General features: G+C 39.8%; 1 long non-coding RNA gene across 2 annotated transcripts; it reads right to left on the reverse strand.

Moving 5' to 3' along the window:
* Positions 1 to 9,431: 9,431 nt before the first annotated feature.
* LOC142658760 (uncharacterized) lies at positions 9,432 to 24,201 on the reverse strand. 2 transcript variants are annotated; one of them, XR_012850172.1, is made up of 3 exons: positions 24,163 to 24,201; positions 22,954 to 23,016; positions 9,432 to 9,621 (listed from the first exon to the last, which is right to left on the reverse strand). It is a non-coding gene; the product is annotated as an uncharacterized LOC142658760 (long non-coding RNA). The 2 variants fall into 2 exon arrangements; XR_012850173.1 differs by lacking the exon at positions 24,163 to 24,201 and adding an exon at positions 24,051 to 24,138.
* Between the last annotated feature and the right edge of the window lie 207 nt (positions 24,202 to 24,408).

Genomic DNA, 24,408 nt, shown 5'->3' on the forward strand with positions numbered 1-24,408 from the left:
AGTCCAAAGGGGGTGATGAAAGCGGACCTCTCCTGCGCTTCCATGGACATAGGGATTTGCCAATACCCCCGACTTAAATCCATAATTGTTAGGTACCGGGCACCGGCTAGCTGATCCAAAAGCTCATCTATGCGGGGCATTGGATACGCATCAAACACAGTGATGGTATTCAACTTCCTGTAGTCCACGCAAAATCGTGTTGTCTTGTCCTTTTTGGGGACAAGCACTACAGGTGATGCCCAGGCACTTTGAGACTCCTGGATCACGCCCATCCCTAACATTTCCTCTATTTCTTTCTTCATGTCAGCCCTCACTTCTAGGGAAACTCTATAAGCTGCTTGCCTAACAGGTTGGTGATGCCCCGTGTCTACATGGTGAGTTGCTAGCGGAGTTCTCCCAGGTCTCCCTGTAAAAGTGGCAAGGAAGGGGTTAAGTACCTCCTGCAGCTGGAACTTCTGACCCTCAGACAGCTGTGAATTGACTACGGCATCCTCAATGGATCCTATCTCCTTTGCGGAAGCCACTAAATCCAGCAGTGTTTCACTTTCTCCCTCCTCTGGCAAACTGCAGACTGGCAGAGCGCACATATCCCGGTCATAATGCGCCTTGATCATATTCACATGAAAAACTTTGTGTTTCTTGCGAACATGATCGATCGTGACTACGTAGTCCACATCGTTGAGGCGTTGATGAATTGGATATGGGCCTTCCCATGCCGCCTGGAGTTTGTTTTGGGTCATAGGGACCAGTACCCATACCTTCTGACCCACCGCATACACTCTCTCTCGGGCATTCCTATCATACCACCTCTTCTGACTTGCCTGTGCCTGCACCATGTTCTCATGTACTAGGCCTGTCAGTTCCTGCATCCTCTCTCTGAATTTCAAGACATAATCTATCACAGAGACCTCTGGTGTAACCAATTCTCCCTCCCATGCTTCTTTCATGAGATCTAGGAGTCCCCGTACCCTCCTTCCATACAGGAGCTCAAAGGGTGAGAAACCGGTTGATGCCTGCGGTACCTCTCTGTAAGCAAATAGCAGGTGCGGGAGATAACGCTCCCAGTCTCGCCCTTGGGACACCACAAGCATTCGTAGCATCTGCTTGAGGGTCCCGTTAAACCTTTCACACAGACCATTAGTCTGAGGATGGTAAGGGCTGGCCACCAGGTGTTGCACCTGTATTTTCTTACAGAGGCACTGCATCAAATTTGACATAAACTGGGTCCCCTGATCTGTGAGCATCTCCCTGGGAAATCCTACACGGGAAAATATGGTCAGAAGGGCGTCTGCTACCTTATCAGCCCTGATGGAGGATAATGCTATGGCTTCTGGGTAACGTGTGGCATAATCCACTAACGTCAGGATAAAGCGCTTTCCAGAACTGCTGGGTATGGCCAAGGGCCCTACCAGATCCACAGCAATCCGTCGAAAAGGCTCATCAATTATGGGCAAAGGAATAAGGGGGGCCCGGTTCACAGGTCCCGACTTCCCCATCCTTTGGCACACATTACAGGAACGGCAGTAATCTGTCACATCATTCCCCAGGCCAGGCCAGTAAAAGTTGTGTTTTAGGCGACTCTTAGTCTTACTTATCCCTAGGTGACCAGCTAGTGGTATTTCATGAGCCACCCGCAGGAGTTGTTCCCTGAACTGACGTGGCACCACTAGTTGCCTGTCTTTTAATACATCCTGCTGGGGGTCAGTGGAAATACTTTGTCTATACAGTCTCCCCTGGTCCCAGGTTATTTTTTCAGTGTCCCCCTCCTCTGGGGTCCGATCAGCCAGCTGTCGCAGCTTCTGCAGACTATCGTCAGTGCGTAGGGCCGTCTGAAACAACTGACATTCTGCGTCTGTACTGGCTGATAGCAACACATTCTGACTAACTTCTGCCGCTGGCTGCGGGCTGTCAGCTGTCCCAACTTCCTCTGCAGCAGACACAGTAGGGGGCCCAGAACCCAGGTTTGTGTTACAGGCACCCTGACTGCGCGTCACAGGAGAAATGGACACAACCTTCTCCCCGTCTTGGTGAACTGGTGTGTGTGTGCATGTGACAGGGATTTCATGCATGTTTATGACGTTTCCCGCTACTAAATCTACACACAAATCATTATCTGACGCTTTACAATCACCTACATCATTGCTAGTTATACAGTCTATATCCAATGCATTGTTAGATGAGTCTAGGCTATCCCTAAGCACAGTAACATTATGTAATTCTATAACATTGCTGGACACAGGGTCATCACATTCCTTAGTATTGACAGTTTCATTATTATCATATACTACCTGCGGTGACACACATGGGGCAGCAAGTACGCTAGAGTCCTCCTCATGGTCTGAAGAAATATATCTGGAGACTAAACGTCCCAGATCGGTTCCTAGTAACACATTAGTGGGGATTTTATCCGTCACTCCCACATCCATCATCCCTCTTCCCGCCCCCCAATCCAGGTAAACTCGTGCCATGGGTAAGGCCGGGATCAGACCACCAACTCCAGAAACAGTTAGAGTTTTTCCTGGGATAATGTCTTCTGAAGAAACAAGCTCTGGGTGGACAAGAGTCATTTCGGCACCAGTGTCCCTCAGTCCCATGGTAACCGTCTTGCCCACAGTGACCGCTTGTAAATTGTCACAAGATGCCCTCTCCCTCCCACCCACAAACAAAACTGCTGGGGACAAAATAGATGGTTTGGGCAAAGGGGTAGTTTTCCTCTTCTCTGGGCAAGCAGTGCTGATGTGCCCCACTTGGTTGCATCCAAAACACCTGCGATTATAAACAGCAGGCCTGGGAAGTGGGGCAGGGGCAACACCTCCTGGTGATCTGCGAGTAGGGGCAAAAGTGTTAATAGGGGGCTTTCCCCCTTTCCAGCCTGGAACAGCAGGCTTTCGCGCCTCTGGCGCTCTGTTGGCGGCATATACATCCGCTATCTGGGCAGCTTTATCCAGGGTCTTGGGCTCACGGTCCAAAATAAACTGTCGTACTTCCATAGGACAGGTGTGGAGAAACTGGTCCAGGATCATCAGATCCTCCAAATCTTCAAAAGTGTTGACAGCTAATCCCTGCGTCCACTGCCTGAAGTGGTTCTTTAGTCCATCGGCCAGGTCTGAGTAACTGTCAGTACCCGCGCGCTGCAAAGCCCGAAATCGCTTCCTGTATACCTCTGGGGTGAGGTTAAATCGTTGGATTAAGGCCTTTTTAATAGCCTCATAATCTTGATCGATAGTTGTGGGCAGGGCTGCAAACACCTCCAGAGCTTTGCCTTTCAGCCCTGGAGTCAGATACTTAGCCCAGTCTGCAGGTGGCAGTTGGAATTGTCTGCAGACCTTTTCAAAACCTTTCAAATAAACATCCAGATCGCCGTCTTTCTCCATGACAGGGAAACGCTCTAGACGGGGTTTAAGGTTGATTGTGCCTGTGGACTCACTCTGAGGTGAGGATGAAGCACTTGGCAGCTGCATTTGGGTCAACTTGAGCTGGTACTCCCGCTCTGCCTGGCGTTCTTCTCGCTCCGCTTGACGTTCCGCAAACTCTGCTTGGCGTTGTGCAGCTTCTCGTTCTGCTTGGCGCTCTTGCATCACCAGTTGCATCCGCATATTCGGATCACAGTTGCCAATCTGCTGGAGGATTAGAGAAAGAGAAGACTCCATACCGTTTTGAGACCTGGTACTGCTGGTACTGCCATGCCCAGCCAGTTCCTGACTGGAGTCTCCTGTCCGTTCCTCTGAGGCTGAAGTTTCCTGCTCTGGTCCCTCGGGATGGTGGAGCTGTGTATCATCTGCCACCAACGCTTGGATCAGATCCGCTTTACTTTTGTTCGTTCCGTCCAGCCTTCTCTCCTCACAGAGGACTAGCAGTTCATCTTTCCTCTTATTTCTATACACCTCTGCCATCTTATCAGCGGTTTTTTCAAAATAAAAGAAAGAAAAGAAAAAACACGAAGGGGAAGGGAAACTGTTTTGCACGTGTGTATGTTAGCTGACAAATAGTATGCACTGAGTTCTTCCTTGTGGACTGTTGTATTCTTTTCAAGGATACTCCAGCCCTTAAGTGTAAAGGTTAATTTCTTAAACAAAACACTTAACGTCTTTAACAGTGTAAATGACAATAACACTATCCCACCGCTGCCACCAATCTGTGACGATCGCCGATCTCAGGTCACGTCACAGGGGTGAACTACACTACTGAGTTTATTAATTTACCTCATAAATCCACGCCCACCTACTCTAGATGACAGGATTATGCTAAATTACTCCCGTAGTTTCCAACACCCCAATAATTTATACCACAGTATGCTACCACCACCTATACTTATCTAGGCAATAGGGGCCTAAGTCTCTATGTTCCCTTAACACCAGTTCCTATAACACAGGTTATCTAAATTGAACATAAAATACAGGTAACGTTCCTCACCTTCGGAAGATTAAGTTCTGTAAGACTACAAGGAAGAGACTTATAAATATTTCAGATTTAATACACAATAGTGCAGTGCAATACATAAAATAGTTGTCAGAATAAAAGATAAAAAATATACATACAGTTACAATGCAATCAAACAGTTTATGAAAATAAAAGGGATACAATAAAACAGAACAAAACCTTACTGATGTACAGCGGCGATATCCTGGTTGTGGGGACAGCTGAAAATATGGGCAGTCACTCCAACCGAGATATGGATCCCCAACGACTGACACTGACCCTCACTTCTCATGGCATTTTAAACCCAGTTTTTTCCCTCCAGTTCACTGGCTGATGATGTCACTGAGAGGAGGCTGTTCATATGATAATGAAGGGTACTCCTCCCATTACACAGTTGTATTTCTATAGAGAAACATAAAAGTGATCATGTGTCCTTGCAGGAATCCCCTAGAAATATAATATTACCTGCATTCACCTGTGCAGACATTTACCAACCAGGGCATATCAAACACCAATATAATAGGCCCATGTTTTTAGCCAATAGCCAATCCCAGGTAGTTCCTCTGAGTGTAGGGATCTGAATTTGACATATATATGAGGGCTATTTTCCCTGATCATAACTAGCTATGTGGGTCATTACAAATATAAATTATGACGGGGTTTGCCTTGATGTATCATACTTTCTTTGAACACCATGCCATTCTCCCATGTTTCTCCTGGTCCACAGACAGACACACCACAGGCATCCATTTGCATAGCTTTAGATGTTTGGTCAGGATGTTTGGTCAGCCCTAGTGACAAATCCTTAATCAGCACATCTCGCACCTTGGTGAGGAAAGAGCCAATTAAACATTTGTCAGACAGTGGACATCCTTTGATGGCCAAAGATCTGCATTTCCTATGCAAATCAGATGTATCTTCTGTGTCAGAGGGAGTTATGAAATTACCTCCTAGTAACCTACTTTTGATTCTCTTACCTATAACACCACACTATACTTAAAATATGTTACTGTAAATTTGGACCGCACATTTAAGGATATTATAAAAACAGATCAAACACATGTTACATTATCAGCAGATTAATAAAATTAGGGTTATTTATGGAAAAGACAGTCTACTAGTGAGCATAATTACTATATAAAACGATATCAGCAGAATATAGAAAATGTATTTGTTGTCATGAATTACAGAAACGCAGTGCCATTTTGCCATGATTTTATTCAAATTTTTGTAAAGTTGCAGCAAAATGACACAGTTTTGCCACGGTTTAAGGCAAAAAAAAAACAACACATTTTTAGAGTGAATTTGGAACTACAAATTTTCTGAGAGACACAACTTTGGGTTTTCATTAACTGTCAGCCATAATCACCAATATTGAAAGAAAAACATGCTGGAAATAGATCACTCTGTGTGTAATGAATCTAAATAATACATGAGTTTTACTTTTTGAATTGAATTACTGAAATCAATTACCTTTTTGATGATATTCTAATTAATTGAAAAGGACTATATGTATATTTAGTTATACATAATGGGGGCAAGCCTATTGGTTCATTATCATGTGAGCTACCGATAGAGCCGCAAGGCATACTTGACATGTATGCATGAAGTCCTCCCCTGTTCTGTACTGGTAGATTTGTATATCAGTTACATGTCCCCCACTATGGAGAGAACAAAAAACAGGGGGATAAGTAAAAAAAATTCTGAAAGCACGGTGGAATATCATTATCATTATCAAGGACTTTTTAATGAAAACTCAGGTACGCTTTCAAGAATTTCTGCTCTCCTGTGGAGTGGAGTTTGATTGATATGTAAGTTAACGTTAAGTTGTGCTGGAATTGAATTTTGCCTCCGTCTGCCTTATTTCCCACACTATTCAACCTGTTGGTGTGTTTTCCTGCAGACCCTTCTGACAAGGGGGCAGGGTCAAACATAGGCAGGCTATCCACAGGCAGGCTTGACAAGACTTAGAGATAGATGCAGTGCAAGGAGGTTACTTATACTCAGGCAAGGGTTAAAAGGACAGTTCCTGGTTTAAATAGTCCGTCAGAATCTATTAGCATCCGATTGCCACGGCAATGTCATCACCACAGCAATGCGTCAAACTCCTTAGCGACATGCATAGGAGCGGCACTGAACCAGCAAGCGGTATGTAATACATTATGTGCACAGTTTTATTTAAATGTAAGATCTGTAAGCCTATGAAACACTCAAAACGAAATAATGTGTTATTTATTTTAATATGTTTAACTGATTTAAAAAAGGGTCTAGATGATTTTCTTTAAATTCACAATTACAATATCTCTACTAGGTCACTTTAGCTGAAAATTCGTCCTAGGATTTATCTCGGTTGCCATATTTGAAGTGAGCAAGGACTTTTCTCCAGATTTTAGTGTATATCTGCAACAACTGAATTACCTGTCAAATATGCAAATGTTGGTGCAGATTCGTTGCGTAATTGGCCCAAATCTGCACCAACATTCGCAGCGGAAAAATTTTGCCACATGTGAACGTGGCCTAAATGTAACTACTGTTGCAAATGCTATGTATTTCGATTGTGAGCCCCAATGGGGACAGTAAAAAAGAGGACCTCTGTACAGCACTGCGTAATATGTTGGCACTATACAAGTAACTGAAATAAATAAATAATAATAATAAAACACTAAATTCAAAGAGTAACTAGTTTTCTTGTTACTGAAACATGTCTAGGAACTCAATTTTACCATATTCTCTCATTTGGGCTAATTGGAGTGATAAGTTCAATAAAACAGTACATATAGAGTTAATGTTTTGCCATGTGACTCATCAGACCCATGCTGACACACACAAACTGTATGTCATTATATATATATATATATATATATATATATATATATATATGTATATATATATATATATATATATATATACATAAATATATAGATAGATAGATAGATAGATAGATAGATAGATAGATAGATAGATAGATGATAGATAGATGATAGATAGATAGATAGATAGATAGATAGATAGATAGATAGATAGATAGATAGATAGATAGATAGATAATAGATAGAGAGATAGATAGATAGATAGATGATAGATAGATAGATAGATAGATAGATAGATAGATAGATAGATAGATAGATAGATAGATAGATAGATAATAGAGAGATAGATAGATAATAGAGAGATAGATAGATAGATAGATGATAGATAGATAGATAGATAGATAGATAGATAGATAGATAGATAGATAGATAGATAGATAGATAGATAGATAGATAGATAGATAGATAGATAAAATCCCCCAAAAATTAGGAGGCAGCACTCCAAGTAAATTGGTGAAAAAAAGTGGTGTGTTTATTCACCCCAGGCAGGCAACGTTTTAGATCCGTCTCTATGAGATCTTTGTCAAGCCTAGGAGGCCTGCACCCACTGCTGTCGCTGTGCTGCTTTATCCTTTATCTATATCTATATCTATCTATCTATCTATCTATCTATCTATCTATCTATCTATCTATCTATCTATCTATCTATCTATCTATCTATCTATCTATCTATCTATCTATCTATCTATCATCTATCTATCTATCTATATATACATATATTATAACACTATATATACAGAGCTCAAAAAGGCAAGTGAATCTACAGTATATGAGCTATGAGAAGTGCCACTCGAACAAATTGCCCATATTGGACTGAAAAATAACGAAATAAAATAAATAAATGTAGAAATCTCTATTTAACTTTGACATCTGTTTTCACTGCTTTTTTTGTTCCTTGGGACATGAAATAATGCCTGGTTGCAGCATTGGATTTGCATACCTGGTTTTTGCCAACAGACATTAACATAGAGCTTCATGCTTACCTTGTACTGTATTTGAATCAAGATACTGGCAGCTGGTGTTTTGTTTTGTTCTGTGTTATCCTCTGTAAAAGCTGTGGTGTATGACAGATAAGAAAGCATTTGCAAGCTGAAGCGGGTTAAGGGCCAACGTAGAGGAGAAACACCATCTCTAGTTAGGTGGTTCCTTAGAAACTATTTCAATGCCTCTATTCAGTGCCAAGTATTTGCTAATCAAGGTATTGAATACAGACGATTCATTTAATATCTCAATTCATCAGACCAAACTTTTGGAAACTGCTGCATCTCCTCTATATGACCCATTCTTGTCAAAAGTCACAGTAGATTTTGCCAGCAGCATTGTTTTCATCAGCCTGTTGACTTCTGCCAAATGAGCTGATTGGTTTGTAAACTTGCCATTTTCTAAAAAAAAAAAGTATTATATTAAAGCATGCAGTATAATTTTAGTATAAATGCAACCAAGCTGAATATGTTCTATTCTAATTTTGAATACATTTCGATCCTTAAATAGGATAGGTGGAGTTATGAACTATGATTTTTGGTTGCATCTAGCATTACTTATGTGTAAAACGGTTTTTGATTGACCATAATCACTGTCATCGTAATTGAAATAAACATGTTAAAAAATGTGTTACATAGTATTTAATTACATGGTTGGTTGGTTAACAAAAGGACAGGTTAATAAAGTTAAATATTTTATATTTACAAAGCCCCAGATGATTTAGAGACAATCAAAAAAATACCAGAAAAAAAAACAATTGTGTCCACAGCACATTCCTTTCACAAGATCTTCCCTCTCAAAGGGTTAACATAGGGATGCAAAGTCGCAATGTCCTGGAATCCCTTCAGGACCAAAGACAACAGACTTTTTGGAAGAAGACGACGACAGCATCCACCTAGGTGTAGAAATATTTTAAAAGGGCATTTATTCCAGCATGACAAAAAAAAGCTGCAACGTTTCAATACACACAGGGGTCTTTTTCAAGCATAATTCAATGTGAACAAACCAATCTATAAATAGTTGTACAAAACAGTGTGTCCACCAATGGTAATGAAATCCATCCCCTTATTAATCATCTGCAAGGTGCGCATTTTATCCATTTATTCTACCATAGGACAATTCTTATACAAGAGACATAATAAAATGTGCATTTAAACAGGAACATAACGGACTCAGGTGTCTCAGTCTGTATCACACGTCGATGGATCTTCCACTGCACATGCGCTGGCGTCCTCCACTCTCCTGCGCATGCCCAGGAGCGGACTAATTGTGCAGCTCACATTAGGGTGCATGGCAACGCCGGACAGCTGACTGCCGTGTCAATTACTCTCTGTGCTATATAGTAGGTTATCTGCAGAAGCTCAAAGAAGGAGACCCAAAGTAAAAATACTTTTTAGTTACTTTCCATAGTAATAAGGATTCTCGTCTCAGCTACAAATACGTAACTAATCTATTCATCAGGTATTATTTCTCATTCCAATATGTGCACATATATATATATATATATATATATATATATATATATATATATATATCACCATATACAGCCGTCTCTAATGTACATTATTAACAGGGCGTTATTAAATTGTGTATAATCAAAAAACACCCGACATAAACCAAATCACCAGAGTGGAAAAATGTCTTCTTGATCCCCTACTGGCAAGGAGACAGATCCCCACATTCTACATAAATAGCAGAAATGTGTTTCTCAATGAAGATTTTTAATGCCTTCTGAAATCTATTTCTACTGTCAGCCATTCCTTGGTAACTTCAGAGAGACTCTTTTCAATGTTAACAGCGTTGTTTTAGATTATCAGCATAGGACTACCTGGCCTCTCATGGTAATCTTTTTATCCATGTTAAAGGAGTTCTCCGGGACAAAAATACCTATGGCGTAATCGTTAGGATGTTTAATCGGTTGGTGTCTGACCACCAGGACCCCGTCCCCTTTATTGTTAAAGTAACCATTTACAGCTTATAAAAACATTTTTGTTCAAACATATACAATCATCATAATAATTTCATCATGCTGCATTGTTTGGGCATTAAAATAAATTATTGTCTACAGTTAATGTATATTTTGTATACTATCTGAAAATAAAAATATGTGATTGAAAAAAATAGTTTGTTTTTTTTTTGCAATAAATTCATTGAAATTGGCACATATTGTAAGGCCGGGTTTACAGGAGCGTGCGCGTTTTGCGCAAGCAAAAAACGCAGCGTTTTTATGCTCCGTATGATGCGCGGCTGCCATTATTATGACACTCCGTTTGGATGTTTGTAAACAGAAAAGCACGTGGTGCTTTTCTGTTTACATTCATAGTTTGACAGCTGTTGCGCTAATCACGCTCGTCCCACGAAAGTGTTTCCGTGTGGCATGCGTGATTTTCACGCACCCATTGACTTCAATGGGTGCGTGATGCGCGAACAACGCACAAATATAGGACATGTCGTGAGTTTTTTGCACCAGACTCACGCTGCGCAAAAATCACGCAACTGTCTGCACGGCCCCATAGACTAATATAGGTTCCTGCAACACGCGTGAAAATCACGCGCGTCGCACGGACGTATAACACGCTCATGTATATGAGCCCTAAAACAGTGTCTAGTGATTCATCAAATGTCACCATAAACATTAACTAAAAAAAAACAATGCTCCATAATAATTTCTCAAAATGTAGTTGTGTTTTTTAACCCCTTTAGGACGCAGCCTGTTTTGGCCTTGTGGCACAGCCGATTTATTCAAATCTGACATGTGTCACTTTATGTGGTAATAACTCCGGAATGCTTTTACCTATCCAAGCGATTCTGAGATTGTACTTTATGATAGTGGAAAAATTTGGTCGATAAATTCAATATTTATTTGTGAAAAACACCAAAATGTAGAGAACATTTGCAAAAATTAGCATTTTTCTAAATTTAAATGTATCTGCTTGTAAAACCGATAGTAATATCACATAAAATAGTCACTAGTTACCATTTCCCATATGTGTACTTTATATTTGCATCGTTTTTTGAGCATCCTTTTATTTTTCTAGGAAGTTACAAGGCTTAGAACTTTAGCAGCAATTTCTCACATTTTCAAAAAAAATTCAAAAGGCTATTTTTACAGGGACCAGTTCAGTTCTGAACTGGTTTTGAAGGCCTTATATATTAGAATACCCCAATAAATTACCCCATTTTAAAAACTGCACACCTCAAAGTATTCAAACAGCATTCAGAAAGTATTTTAACCCTTTAGGCGTTTCACAGGAAATAAAGCAAAGTAGAGGGGAAATTTACAAATTTCTCCTTTTTTTGCCGAAATTCATTTGTAATAAAAAAAAATTGTGTAACACAGAAGGTTTTACCAGAGAAATACAACTCAATATTTATTGCCCAGGTCCTGCAGTTTTTAGGAATATCCCACATGTGGCCCTAGTGCGGTAATGGACCGAAACACCGGCCTCAGAAGCAAAGGAGTACCTAGAGGATTTTGGGGCCTGCTTATTTTTAGAATATATTTAAGGCACCATGTCGAGTTTGAAGAGGTCTTGTGGGGCCAAAACAGTGAAAACTCCCCAAAAGTGACCCCATTTTGGAAACTAGACCCCTCAAGGAATTTAGCTAGGGGTATAGTTAGCACTTTGACCCCACAGGTATTTTGCTATATTTATTGGAGTTAGTCTGTGAAAATGAAAATCTACTTTTTTCTGAAATAACATAGACATTTTTAATATTTACAAGGCATAAAGAAGAAAATTCACCCCAAGATTTGTAAAGCATCTTCTCCCGATTATGGAAATACCCCATATGTGGTAATAAACTTCTGTTTGGACCCACGGCAGCGCTCAGAAGGGAGGGAGCGCCATTTGGATTTTGGAGCACAGATTTTGCTGGATTGATTTTCAGTGCCATGTCGCGATTACCATCCCCTGGAGGGAACAAAATAGTGGAAACCCCCCAAAAGTGACCCCATTTTGGAAACTAGACCCCTCAAGGAATTTTTCTAGGGGTTTAGTAAGCATTTATACCACAGAAGTCTTCTGCAGAATTTAGTAGATATAGGCCGTGAAAATGAATATAAACATTTTTGGCCACTAAGAAAAAGTCACCTTAAATTTGTAGCGCAATCTCTCCCGAGTACGACAATACCCCACATGTGGTAATAATTTTTGTTTTTTTATAGAACTTAATTAACCTTTGCAGGACTGATCCTTTTTTGCTTTTCCATTTTAGTTTTTCACTTCCCGCCTTCCAAACGCCATAACTTTTTTATTTTTCCATGAATTGAGCGGTCTGAGGGCTTATTTTTGGCAGGACAAGCTGTAGTTTTATTGGTACAATTTTTTGTTAGATGCAAATTTTTGATCACTTTTTATTACTTTTATTTAGAGCTTTGGTGGCCAAAAACAGTGGTTTTGGCGTTTTAAATTCTTTATTTCTTACGGCGTTCATAATGCGCTATAAATGACAATTGTACTTTATTCTGCGGGTCGGTACGATTACGGCAATACCATATGAATATAGTTTTTTTTATGATTTGCAGCGTTTGCACAATAAAATCACTTCTTTATAAAATAATTTCTTTTTTGTGTCACCATATTCTGAGAGCCGTAACTTTTTTATTTTTCAGTCAAAAAAGCTTGTTTTTTGCGGGACGGGTTGTAGTTTTTATTGGTACTATTTTCGGGTACATGCGACTTTTTGATCACTTTTTTATTCTATATTTTGGGAGGGATGGTGAGTGGTGACCAAAAAATAGTGATTCTGGCATTGTTTTTAGTTTGTTTATTTTGCGGCGTTCACCGTGCGGTAAAAATAACATTATAGTGTTATAGATTGGGTCGTTACGAATGCGGTGATACCAAATATGTGTACTGTTTTTTAACAGTTTCATTTTTTTCTTATAATAAGAGACTTATTATAGGAAAAAAAAATATTTTATCTTTACACTTTTGTAAAATATTTTTATTAACTTTTTTTTTAATTTTTTCTTTACTTTTTACACTTTCTTTTTTTACCTGCAGCTCTGATCGCTGCTAGAATACATTACACTACCTAGGTAGTGTAACGTATTCCAACTGTCAGTGTGACGTCACAGTCACTCTGACAGTAAGGGCATGCCCCCATGTGGAGGATTTCCTCCGCAACTGTCCGCATCAATGCCGCACCTAATCCGGGTTGCGGATTACGGCTGCGGATCTGCCCAAAATGTGCAGTAAATTGATGCGGACTAGCTGCTGCGGACTGCGGAAAAAGTGCTTCCCTTCTCTCTATCAGTGCAGGATAGAGAGAAGGGACAGCACTTTCCCTAGTGAAAGTAAACGAATTTCATACTTACCGGCCGTTGTCTTGGTGACGCGTCCCTCTTTCGGCATCCAGCCCTACCTCCCTGGATGACGCGGCAGTCCATGTGACCGCTGCAGCCTGTGATTGGCTGCAGCCGTCACTTAGACTGAAACGTCATCCTGGGAAGCTAGAATGGAGACAGAAGCAGGGAGTTCTCGGTAAGTATGAACTTCTATTTTTTTACAGGTTGCTGTATATTCGGATCGGTAGTCACTGTCCAGGGTGCAGAAACAGTTACTGCCGATAGCTTAACTCTTTCAGCACCCTGGACAGTGACTATTTACTGACGTCTCCTAGCAACGCTCCCGTAATTCCGGGAGCCCCATTGACTTCCTCAGTCTGGCTGTAGACCTAGAAATACATAGGTCCAGCCAGAATGAAGAAATGTCATGTCAAAAAAGCAAGACGCATCCGCAGCACACATAACATGTGCATGACAGCTGCGGACTTCATTGCGGAATTTAGAATCTCCATTGAAGTCAATGGAGAAATTCCGCCATGAGTCCGCAACCAGTCCGCCACTGCTCCGCAACAGACAGAGCATGCTGCGGACACCAAATTCCGCTCCGCAGCCTATGCTCCGCAGCGGAATTTTACGCATCGTCTAAACTAACACTTCTAAATTTAAGTGGAAGTCAATGGAGAAACGGCTCCGCTGCGGATTAACGCTGCGGAGTGTCCGCAGCGGAATTCAAGTGAAATTCCACCACGTGTGAACCCAGCCTTAGTCTACGAGGACTAGCAGAGGCTGATCCTCATAGGCTGACATACATGGTAGACCCGGGGGCCATCACAAGCATCAGCAGCCCCCACAATTGCATGGGAGCTGCTGATGTGCTACAAACCCTGTACATGCGGAGATCGCAATCGAGCCCCGCATGTAACGGGTTAATTGCCGAAATCAGCGGCAATGAGCCGCTGATCGGCAACTAGTGGAGTGTCAGCTGTCAGGAACAGCTGACCTCCCGAATCCCGATGCACACTGTCGCCGACAGTGTCACAGACACTGTCATCGACAGTGTGCATCGCGATCGGCAGTGACGTCCTGTCACTCTGACAGGAAGTCTATCAGGAGGCTGATCCTGATAGGCTTTCGTACATGGCAGACACGGAGGCCATTACTTGGACTCCGATCGCCATGCTAGCCATTTCATCGTGAGGTCTGCCGATGAGCTAGAAACCCCTGAATGCGGTGATTGCAATCAATCACCGCAATCAAGGGGTTAATTGCCGATATCAGCGGAAATAAGCCGCTGATCGGCATACAGTGGAGTGTCAGCTGTCAGGGACAGCTGGCCTCCCGGTTCCCGGTGCACACTGTCACCGACAGTGTGCAACGGGAACTTCGCAGTAACTGTACGTCCCTGTGCCTTAAGACACTGGCCGCATGGACGTACAGTTGCGTCCTCGTGCGCCTAGGGGTTAAGTAGTATTGAAAATGTAATGGAAACATAACCAACAATACCCCTTACAGGTTGTGCATATAAACATTTTAAATGACCAATCCAGTAAGTTAGCCTAATCGTGTCCACTTTGCCCAACATTACATTGGGCAAATAATTACAGTTTGAAAAATACAATTAGAAAAAATCGACCTAACCTAGTCTTGCTTATTCACTACCATTCCTTTTTGGGTGTGCTTATTATATTGAGACAGTGTTATTTACTGTACAACTTCCTTTTGGCTGTATAGAGGGACCTGAACCTTGCAGTAGACAGGACTTATTGTGATCATATTGGAGCTGTGCCATATGTATTACATGTACTGTGCTTGTGGTCATCCAGCCGGCTACCTGAGCTATGAGGAATGATACAAAGACCTTATTTACAGGTATGCAATACTAATTACATGTACACAGCTCTTGTTCTGGAGTAAAGCTTTAAAGGGCCTGTCCCATCACAAAAAAAAACAGCAATCAGCTTATTACCACGGGTCTATCACACAAGAAACAGTGACCGGTTACTTATTTCCCCTTTATAAAATACATGGATAACTCAATCTTCCAGTGCAGGAGCTACTGCATGTCAAGGATTAAGGACCCCGCTCTATGATGTACATAGGTCCTAATAGGGTATATGGACGAAGGTTGTGCAATTGGGACAACCCCTTTAAGCTAACTTCTACTATACAGAGTTGGACAATTCCAGGAACCAGGGAGCCAATGGTTCAAGAAATTTTCTGATAGTTTACACAACTATTAGATTAGAGGTTTTGGTTTCAAGAAGTATTGTAAAGTTTAGAGAAGAAAAAGTAATGTTTATATTAGTATTTTGTTTATACAACCACAATCAGCTATATTTCCCATCATATAGTGTCAGGGGAATAGAAACTGTTGGGCGTCCGGTAGCAAAATGAGAATGCTCACCCCCTTACGGTGTTGATTTGTGCAGCTTGCGGGTTTCTTTGAGAAAGGCTATGAAGGCTATAATCCCTGCAATACTACAAAAACAGAGGCAAGAGTGGGATCCAAACAGAATTACCATCAGCACTAGGAAACCATGGGCAGTAGTCAGTCCAATGGGCTTGAAGGGCCCATAGATATATGGGTAAACATGTCCTGCATGTTCTACTGTGACTCTGTTGCCAAAAGGCCCACGTACACCTGGAGCCAACCCCGGATACAATTTTGAATTACCATCTCTAGTCACTGAGTCTGGGACCTGTAATTCAGCCAGTAGTAGGACATGCCCCCTTCCTTCCATGGACTCCATAATAATGTTAGGGTTTGCCTTTGTTACATATATAGCACTGGTGTTATGCATTATTAGGAATAATATATCTTATTAAAAGTAACCTTATTTAATTCTAACTTTGCTTTAGTTTATCACTCTGTGAAACTTGGTTCTTGTTTTACAGGAAAATCGTTCAGCATGAATTTGAGAGGCAGACATATGCGTTGAGGGCAGTGTAAGTGCTTAGGAACATTTTGGACTGGTGTTTATAGTGTAGAAATGTTTCTTCCTCATCTGCTCATGTAATTTATCTGTTCCAGTTACCAAGCTGTTTTATTTCTTGTAGACTTATGAACATTATGTTGATTTGCTGCAGTTTAATTACATTATAGGTTTCAAAAGCATGGCTGTGCATATTTTATCCTGCCTTATCCTTCACTTTGCAAGCCCTTTTTTAAGTAGGTAAGCAAAAATTCTAACTTGCACGACAGAAAACAATACACAATGCTAACAACATAAGATGTTTAATCAATATATTTGTTCTTAGAAATATTTTGCTTTAGATTGGACTTTATATTGTTTTATTTTAATATTGCTCCAAAGCCATGTAAGGCACAACAGCCTCATTTGTTTCCAGATATCTACACCAAAGATAATGTGTGCACAATATTTTAACGCATTTCATTATTAGTAGAATTAGTAGTAACAGTAACAGTAGGCACTTGAGCTGAAAACTATGTTGTACAGCCGTACTGAACAGAATCACACGCAGTGCCAATGAGATTCTGAGTGTTACTGTAGGCTGCTTCCCTGGGGCACCATATTCTACCCTAGAAGCAATGCTTCTAAGAGAGAGAGCACCTCCATGATGTGACATGAGATAGAGCATGTCATATTTTTTTCTCACCCAGGTACAGTGTGCGTTTAAATAGGATATGATATTCAGGATCCTTGTGATACAGATCCTGAATACATTCATGCGTATTAGGACTAAATTTTAGATTAGAATAAAATGTAGCAGGTATAAGATTTATATTAGATTTATTTTTATGAGGGGGAATATAGTATGTGAAGATAGTATCACAAAATACGCAATACACATCAAATCACTTGTATCATCAGCATATACAGTGATATATTAAATGCAATATTGCAATCTGGTACAGCATGCCAGGGTAACGTCTCATAAAATAAACAAAAGAAAATGTGAGACATTGCTAAATAATGTTGTAAGATAAAAACGACAAGACACAGAGAGAAGAGAAGGAAGGGGGAGTAAATAGAAAGGTAGAAATGATAGTGTGTAGGAGTGTCATAGTAGCAATATTTATGGAGACAGTGCCTGCAACAAGGAGTGGAAGGCAGATGAATCCTGGAACATTAACCACCTGGTCCAAGTAGTGAAAAAAGATCAGACCTATTGTAAAATATTACCGTAAATCCCTCCATTATTTGGATGTAATCAAGCCTTAAAATGAAGGCTCCCAAAGGAGGGGAACCTTAATCCTTCCAATGGTCTGTATTAGTTTGTCTAGACGCTGATAAGAAATAATGTAGCAGGACTTTCTTAGCATTTGAGAGAGGACCGGGGATCTATGTTCACTGCAGAGAAGCCAAGAGAAATATATTTCTTTCCTGTTTGTCAGGGAAGGAGCAGAGTCTCTGCAAAAGCATGGCAGTGTAGCTAAGGAGTCTGCTTCTTGTTAGGATTGTAAATCTCTGCATCCTGTGAGTAGATATCAACACTGCACATGCCTACTCAGACTTTATCGTTTAATTTTATTATATTTTCATTGGTTTCTAAAAGAGCGCATAATGTGGATGTCTCACTACTGTGGATCCCACTTTACCTATATGCAGGGAAAGTAAGAAGGGACTATATTGTTAGCAACCAGAGGAGGAACAAGATTGATTCTGCACAGAGCACAGATTAGCAGCAGAAATAAGGGGGAAACAGGGAAGCAAAAAAAGATAAGAAAGGTATTTTTATTTGCTAGAGACACTGCAAATTACTTTCAAACAGCTATTATCACCATTTTTGGTCTTTTGGTATGAAAATGATTCATGGAATTTTTGACCAATCTTTAGTTTTCATAAATTTCTGCTAGGAAAAAAAATCTACAACATGAATTTTTGGTTGTGTTTAATTGTTACGAATTTTACGTCACTTTCAACTTTGGCCATCTGATCGCAAAATCATTTTGATAATGGATTAGGATGTTTATGGAAACATGTAAGGTAATTTTACACATGGTTATAAATGATGTCAAAGTTTTCCTAGCATTTAAACTCACGTGGTCACTTGCATATGTGCTTAGCCACCAAGTTTTGCTGCTTTTTACTTGTCATAACTATACTTGATATTGTAGGAATCTAAATAATTCACATTCGACAAAATGATAATTTCCAACATTGCAACTGCATTATTCTTTCAAATCACAAATAATTTTTAACAGACTTATTTTTAAATCTTTTGTGTGGTGTACTTATGTAGGCTTGATATGGTTGACTAGAGAACATTTATTCTGTCTCAGCTACTGAGCTCTAAATGAGAGGTAGCACGGTACAAGTTTGTAAAACGCAGGACAAGAGCTGAGTTTTCTATTTAATCTTATCTGCTACCAATATAATAAGCAATTCGATATAAATACAATTGGATCTAGTAAGTAAACAACATAAGGCCAACATTTATGTTATACATATAGCTTTAACTGATGTAAATGGATGCACAGTACCCAAAAAGGGTAAATTCCAGTTTCCCAATTTTTTTAAAAATAAAATCTGTCATTTGTCTCCTGTCTAAGGCACCTGCACATGACCGTGCCCATAATCACGGTCAGTGATTACAGGCATGGCCATCTGCTGATGGCTGCAGACAGCCACCTCCATTTGCGGGCTGTGTTCTAGTATAAAGAATGGGAGCATGGTCCATAAAAAAGCAAAAAAAAGGACATGTCAAATCTTTTACAGAGCCTTTCTACGGCTAAATATACGGGAAGGTGTCTGTCAGTCATAGAAATTAATGGGTACATAATTACGGACAAAATCTATGGTTGTGTGCATGGGCACTAAATGCCCTAACAAAGAGGGACAGATGCAGTCCATCCAGGTATTATAGGGATGGCTATTAATATGAATGGCCAGGATTTAATACTAACTTTTCCCAGCAAAATCTGCTACAGAGGAAATATATAACTGGCCGTAATGTAGGTTCCCCTTGTTACACAGTTTATCTCAGGGGGTTTCAGAAGCTAGAACCATAGATGGCTTTAATTTGTAAAGGGGTTGTCTTCATATGAGAACCCCTTTAATCCCTAGGCGCACTACGACGCAACTGTACATCCATGTGGCCAGTGTCGGCGACAGTGTGCACCGGGAACCGGGAGGCCAGCTGTCCCTGACAGCTGACACTCCACTGTATGCCGATCAGTGGCTTATTTCCGCTGATTTTGGCAATTAACCCCTTAATTGCGGTGATCGATTGCAATCACCACATTCAGGGGTTTCTAGCACATCGGCAGACCTCACAATGAAATCGTGAGGTTTGCATGCAGATGGCTAGCATGGCAATCGGAGGCCAAGTAATGGCCTCCGTGTCTGCCATGTATGGAAGCCTATCAGGACCAGCCTCCTGATAGACTTCCTGTCAGAGTGACAGGACGTCACTGCCGTTCGCGATACACACTGTCGGTGACAGTGTCTGTGACAGTGTCGGTGACAGTGTGCATCGGGAACCGGGAGGTCAGCTGTCCCTGACAGCTGACACTCCACTGTTGCCGATCAGCGGCTCATTGCCGCTGATTTCGGCAATTAACCCATTACATGCGGGGCTCGATATCGATCTACGCATGTAGGGGGTTTGTAGCACATCAGCAGCCCCCATGCAATTGTGGGGGCTGCTGATGCTTGTGATGGCACCCGGGGTCCAGACAACGGCCTCCGGGTCTGCCATGTATGCAAGCCTATGAGGATCAGCCTCTGGCTGGTCCTCGTAGACTAACTGTCAGAGTGACTAGGTAGTGTAATGTATTCTAGCAGCGATCAGAGCTGCAGGTAAAAAAAGAAAGTGTAAAAAGTAAAGAAAAAAGTAAAAAAAAAGTTAATAAAAATGTTTTACAAAAGTGTAAAAATAAAAGTTTTTTTCCCCCTATAAGTCTCTTATTATAGGGCAAAAATTGAAACCTTAAAAAAACAGTACACATATTTGGTATCACTGTGTTCGTAACGACCCAATCTATAAAACTATAATGTTATTTTTACCGCACAGTGAACGCCGCAAAAAAACAAACGAAAAACTATGTCAGAATCACTATTTTTTGGTCACCACCCCTCCCAAAATATAGAATAAACAGTGATCAAAAAGTTGCATGTACCCTAAAATATTACCAATAAAAACTACAACCAATTCCCGCAAAAAAACAAGTCCTTACACCGCTTTTTGACTGAAAAATAAAAAAGTTACGGCTCTCAGAATATGATGACAGAAAATAAATTATTTTATAAAGAAGTGATTTTATTGTGCAAACGCTGCAAAACATAAAAAAAGACATACATATGGTATCGCCGTAATCGTACCGACCCACAGAATAAAGTAAAATTTTCATTTATAGCGCATTATGAACTCCTTAAGAAATAAAGAATTTAAAACGCCCAAATCACTGTTTTTGGTCACCAAAGCTCTAAATAAAATGTAATAAAAAGTGAACAAAAAGTTGCATGTACCAAAAAATGTGACCAATAAAAACTACAGCTTGTCCTGCCAAAAATAAACCCTCACAACGCTAAATTCATGGAAAAATAAAAAAAGTTTTGGCGTTTGGAATGCGGGGAGTGGGAAAAACTAAAATGGAAAAGCAAAAAAGTATCCGTCCTGCAAAGGTTAATTAATTTCTATTACAAAAATAAATTATTACCACATGTGGGGTATTGTCATACTCGGGAGAGATTGCGTTACAAATTTAGGGTGACTTTTTCTCCTTTATTCCTTGTGAAAATGAAAAAAAATCAACATTTTAGTGGACAAAAATGTTTATATTCATTTTCACGGCCTAATTCTACTAAATTCTACAAAAAACCTGAGTGGTATAAATGCTTACTATACCCCTAGAAATTCCTTGAGGGGTGTAGTTTCCCAAATGGGGTCACTTTTGGGGTGTTTCCACTGTTTTGTTTTCTCCAGGGCGTTGCAATCGCGACATGGCACTAAAAACCAATTCAGTAAAATCTGCGCTCCAAAATCCAAATGGCGCTCCTTCCCTTCTGAGCACGGCCGTGGGTCCAAACAGCAGTTTATTACCACATATGGGGTATTTCCGTAATCTGGAGAAGATGCTTTACAAATGTTGGGGTGCATTTTCTTCTTTATTCCTTGTAAATATTACAAATTTCTTTGTTTTTTCAGAAAAAAAGTAGATTTTCATTTTCACAGACTAACTCCAATAAATATAGAAAAATACCTGTGGGGTCAAAGTGCTAACTATACACCTAGATAAATTCCTTGAGGGGTCTAGTTTCCAAAATGGGGTCACTTTTGGGGAGTTTCCACTGTTTTGGCACCACAAGACCTCTTCAAGCCTGACCTGGTACCTAAAATATAATCTAAAAATAAGCCTCCACCAAAATCCACTAGGTGCTCCTTTGCTTCTGAGGCCGGTGTTTCGGTCCATTAGGACACTAGGGCCACATGTGGGATATTCCAAAAAAACTGTAGAATCTGGGCAATAAATATTGAGTTGTGTTTCTCTGGTAAAACCTTCTGTGTTACACTATTTTTTTTATTACAAATGAATTTCGGCAAAAAAAAAGAACAATTTGTAAATTTCTCCTCTACTTTGCTTTATTTCCTGTGAAACGCCTGAAGGGTTAAGAACATTTCTGAATGCTGTTTTGAACACTTTGAGGGGTGAAGTTTTTAAAATGGGGTGATTTATTCGGGGATTCTAATATATAAGGCCCTCAAAACCACTTCAGAACTAAACTGGTCCCTGTAAAAATAAAAGGATGTTCAAAAAACGATGCAAATATAAAGTAGACATATGGGAAATGGTAACTAGTGACTATTTTGTGTGGTTTTACTATCTGTTTTACAAGCAGATACATTTAAATTTAAAAAAATTCACATTTTTTGCAAATTGTCTCTACATTTTGGTGTTTTTCACGAATAAATATTGAATTTATAGACCAAATTTTTCCACTATCATAAAGTACAATATGTCACAAGAGAAAAATCTCAGAATCGCTTGGATAGGTAAAAGCATTCTGGAGTTATATAAAGTGTCACATGTCAGATTTGAATAAATCGGCTGTGCCACAAGGCCAAAACAGGCTGCATCCTAAAGGGGTTAATATTGACGGCTTGTGATAATATTATTGAACACAATGGAAAAATCACATCCTGGTCTTTTACTCTGAATGCTATTTACATTTACATACAGCCCACCCCACCGACCAGCCAAATAGATGTGAGATTAAGCTGCAAGAAGATTTAGAAGTATAATATTAATACTAATAATTGAAACACCCCTTTTAATTAAAACAAAGTTTCATCTTTGATACATTGGGTGAAAACTTTAGTTAGTTAGTGACCTGAAAATTCTAAAGATTCCAGGTACAAAAATGTTGTCTTTAGCAAAATTGTAATCTTAAGTACAATTTTCAACAATTATGATACATTTCTCACCGCAATAGCGCTGCTTTTCTTTCTAATTTCCAAATGTCAGCTGTAACTCTACAGTACTTCGATCTAGTAAGAAAAAGAAAAGAAAAATATTTGAAGCATGGCAATGAAGCAATTTTATTGTACTACTTAAATAACAGTTAATGGTTTTATCAGAGTCCATAGTGAAGGTCTAGAAGAGGTATTGCCTATTAAAGCTAATGGTTTCAATTTTGTGCTTCCTAAAACTACAGCCCCAAAAGCTGGCAATTAGAGTGAAACTATTAAAAAGGCCATCTAGCTGAATTAAAGTGTTGTATTTCATAAAAATGTAACTATCTTTTTGTAAGACCTGTACGTGTGACCTTTGGATTGTGACTTCGACTTTTACATCCATTTTCATCATTTGCATGAAAAATAGCTTTTAAATGTGCTTTAGACAAAAGTAGTTCTGTGTTCAATTTAAGCATTGGCAATTATATTATTTTATTATTGAGGATATTGATTTACAGAAATACTTAAAGTAACAGTTCTTAAGCTTGTCCAGATAAAATTCAGGAAGGCTGAAAATGAATAGTTCTAAAATTATAAACCTGGAAAATACATCAAATGGTAATTGATCAATCCGGTTATTGTTATAATATAAAATATGAGAGGCTTCTTTACTCTGCTACTTTTGATGAACAACGATATTAAAGGGATCGTTCAGGATTCGAAAAGCATGGCTGCTTTCTTCCTAATACAGCACCACACCTGTCCATATGTTGTATGTAGTATTGGAGCCCAGCCCCAATCAATTTGATGGATCTGAGCTGCATTTCCAGACACAACCCATGGACAAGTGTGGCACTATTTTTAAAAGAATAGAAAGAAAATACATATTTTCATATTTCAGGACAAGTTTTTTTAATTACTGTAAGCTCTGCAGCTATCCTACTATGTAATTAGCTCTCAACAAGCTAACAGTGAATATACAGTTGATACTTCAGAAAGGATTTCAAAACATGTATAATTAGAAAGTAAAAGTTTGGCCCCCACCACATTGTTGACAGTGAACTGTAGTAATGCAAAAAGCTGCATAACTACTACTAAGTACTATTTTCTAACTAAAACATAACTACTTTTGCTTGAGCACCAATTAAGGGATGAAGGTCTTCTGCACAGAGGAGAGCCCACATAAGAGTATCAGATAGCAGAAAAACCCTACTTTGTTTTAAACAAAAATCCCTGCACCTGTGGGCACGTTTATTCTCCAGCCCTATAATAGCTGCTATGGCCGCTACAACTGTAGTTACGGCCATTATGACATGACCAATGTTCCATACCAAGTTAGGCTGTGAAAAATAATGTCCATTAAAAACTGATCAACTGTCAATTTTTCATGGCCATTTTGCATCAGTGTGTCTCTAAATTTTCATCCATTTCCAGTCCGTCTGTCCGTTTTTAATGGGCGTTTGACATCCGTTTTGCATCAGTTTT

This window comes from Rhinoderma darwinii, chromosome 8 (assembly GCF_050947455.1).
Source record: "Rhinoderma darwinii isolate aRhiDar2 chromosome 8, aRhiDar2.hap1, whole genome shotgun sequence".
Taxonomy (NCBI): domain Eukaryota; kingdom Metazoa; phylum Chordata; class Amphibia; order Anura; family Rhinodermatidae; genus Rhinoderma; species Rhinoderma darwinii.